Raw genomic sequence first — 3,278 nt, 5'->3', positions numbered from 1 at the left:
TCAGATAAGATTAAGAGATGGACTAATATTGGTTAGTTAGGGTATCTTCTTCTTTTAAACAGTTTGGTTCATTTGAATAAAACAGATACAACAATTTAAAGAGATTTAGCCTTTTCATGGATTATCATCATTCCATAACAACAAGCATGTTGTTTTACAGTTCTGGATTTCATTTCCAGACCACAAAGCTTGTCAAAGCCATACTGTTTTTGATCAAGTATTGGATGTCAGTGAATGTTTAGAAAAGGATACCTGTTCACAATACTTCATTTTCATATGAATATTCTCAACCTACTGTCAATTATAACATGAACTTCTGAAAATTGATGTGGGTGACATTATGATCTCAACACATAACATGTGACTGGCAAATCAATTCAAATGACTTACCATATACTCCCGAACGAGCTGTCCCTCATCCTCACCCAGGTGGATACAAAGAGCCTTTATGCTGCGTTCACACCAAAAGCGTTGTGAATATTCGCAAAGTTGAAATATTTCAACTCTGGTGAATTTTTCGCGCTGCCCGGCGAAAAAAATCCCGTCTGTGCATTGACTTTGCATGGGATCTACTCACACAAAAGATTTGCACCGCTTTTGATGTCAACGCAATGTCAAGGATTTACGGTTGACATCACTTGTCTCCTGTGTAAAAGACACATACAATACAATTCAATTATTAAATAATTAGAAATACATAAATCAGTACAACAATTTCAATAAATTGGACAATATTTATATGATGTAATAACCTAAAATGTACAATATAACTTAATTTTTTTAATCATCACAAATAAACATGAAATTTGACCTCTGCATTTAAGATGAAAAGCGCCCATGGAACAACTTGATCCTGAGCAGAACTGCTGGGGTCAGCATACCTGTGAAAAGTTTGTTTGTTAAATGTACTTACCAAAACAATATGAGGTCCCCAAGGAGTTAGACCCTGTTCCACGTCACAACAACATCAGATAGAAAAAAACTGCAAAAAAAATATTCACGAATTCACAAACATAAATTTGTTTTAAGAAAGAGGTAATTGTTCAATAAACCTTAGTAATTTGGGTTAAGCTAACGACTCAAATCAGATCCCAAAAAACTCATTTTATATTTAAATAAAGCCTCATTATTACTATAGAAATGACCAACAAAAGGCAGAAAGGTTTCTTAAAGCAATCATCATTATTTGCAAAATAGGTGAAGTATAACCCCCTGTACAATGACTTGGAATAAATAATAAATAAAATATATATATTTTGATGATTAGTGTCAATTCTGAATTATTACTAGACAAAATACTGTGGGTAAGCTACCTTAGTTAGTTAATTTCGGACTGTGGTCATATATCAACCATGCTTGTCTACAGAGGAGCTGCAGCTTACATTTTTCATTTCCTCCGTGCTTTCAGAGCTACCTTTACATGTTTAAGCTAACTCTGGCTCATTAGTGTATAACCGAGGAAAAGCTACCACAAAGTGAAAAGATACTCGCACAGAAAAGAGTTGAGCAGAGCGACGCGGGACTCTGTGTTGTTTCGTTTTGCTCAGGCAACAGCGAGGCCTTCTTACCGTAATGGCGTTAGGACCCCGTTCTGTTTACCTTCGACACAGAGGGGTAACGTTAACAATGGCTGCGGTAACATTAACCCATTTGGCACCAGAGAGTAGCAAACGATGTTGAACTTTAGTTGTTTTTTTGGTTTTGTTTTTGTTCCCTTTAAATATCACCGCACGGATAAGTTTAAGTTAAATAAATATACTTAAAGTCGGTCCGTAACGTTAAACCTTTCTACAAGCCGAGAAACCCGGGAAGGTTAAGCTACAAGCTATTGACATTAGCTAAAGTAAATTAACATTACTTAGCTAACAGCTAGCTAGTCAATTTACATTGCTTAGGTTCAACTTTTAGTGGCCACAAACTTACGAGTCAACCAAGAAAAGCATGTGATGCATCACGCATTTATCTTGATAGCAGCATCCAGTTAGATAATTATGTTCACTTAAATTATTCTACTAATGTTAACCTAGCCTTAATGGTGTAGGCTACATTGAGCTAACGTTAGCAGCACTAGGCCTCAGTTAACATTAGGTAAGACACAGCAGACAGCCTTAACGTTAGCTAACTACTTTTTTTATTGGCAACTGATAAAGTAAAAATACAACACAGCAATGAATTTAAAATGTGTTCTTACTGAAAACGGAGCGCTTTGGGAACCTGACAGCAGGAGATACAGGACAGCTTTCAAGGGGAAAGAAATTCGCGCCTAGACAGGGGAAAGGGGGCGGGGCTTGTGGACGCACACATGCGCAGATGTGGAAATTGATGTACATAATATTTTCATGTTACCTTTAAATGGAGGAAATTAGCTTTTCGTAAACCATGGAAATATGAGTTAAGATTAATTAAAAAAGATAAGTAGGATTCAATAACATATTAAAATCAGTGAAATGACCTTGATTAAATCAAGTAATAACTAAAAGGGGTCCAAATAATTTTCTTCAGTGTGCATACTCAAGGCCTCAATATACTTCACCATCGAACGCACACACAACCTCACGCCACCAGAGTCTGAGCTTGTGTGCTTCTTTGGGGAGGATTTAAAAGTCCATCTATTATGCAGATCTCTACCACATGCAATGTGCACATACGTGTGTGTGTGTGTGTGTGTGTGTGTGTGTGTGTGTGTGTGTGTGTGTGTGTGTGTACATGAGGTTGCTTATCACTGCCTCACAGTTATGCTGACTAACGCCATAAAGGCCTGGCGTCCTCACTGGGAATGACTGGAAGTTTGCTTCCGCATTGTGATTTTATGCCACATTGTTGCAGTGGAACTAGCGACAGAACCACGAAGTATGTTGAGGAAAATGTTGAGGAAAAACACTGCAAAACAAGTACGTAAACGCGTAATGCGTATAAAAAATACGGAAAACACGTCACAAATATCACAAATGTAACTTAACATTGAAGTCAGAAAGCGTGGAGTAGTTATTGCTTTTGTTTTGCATGTCATTTGGTAAATTATCTGAAATATCTGCAAGTCGCTCTAAAATCCTTTATAAGTGTATATAGATATTAGAGATTTTGTCTCGTGAAACTACTGCCCAGGGAAAAGATACATCTAGTTAGTTCAGTTAATGTTAGTTCATATTTCTGTCTCATGCACTGACAGGTGTAGCTGGTAAAAGTGCACCTGGCGTGTTCACAGCTGTCATTAGAAGCGTGCACACGCCGCTTCGCCCCCTCTCTCCAGGCATCTTTTTTTCATTCCGGTTAAGCGA

At 37.4% G+C, this 3,278-nt stretch overlaps 1 long non-coding RNA gene across 1 annotated transcript; it reads right to left on the bottom strand.

Annotated features, from left to right (window-relative positions):
• Positions 1-516: 516 nt before the first annotated feature.
• LOC117735714 lies at positions 517-2,278 on the bottom strand. Its single transcript, XR_004609910.1, has 3 exons — positions 2,192-2,278; positions 914-982; positions 517-645 (listed from the first exon to the last, which is right to left on the bottom strand). It is a non-coding gene; the product is annotated as an uncharacterized LOC117735714 (long non-coding RNA).
• Between the last annotated feature and the right edge of the window lie 1,000 nt (positions 2,279-3,278).

The sequence above is a fragment of the Cyclopterus lumpus genome, chromosome 8 (genome assembly GCF_009769545.1).
Source record: "Cyclopterus lumpus isolate fCycLum1 chromosome 8, fCycLum1.pri, whole genome shotgun sequence".
In the NCBI taxonomy this organism is placed as follows: Eukaryota; Metazoa; Chordata; class Actinopteri; order Perciformes; family Cyclopteridae; genus Cyclopterus; species Cyclopterus lumpus.
Note: the sequence above shows the minus strand (reverse complement) of the source record. Positions and strands in the feature narration are given on the sequence as shown.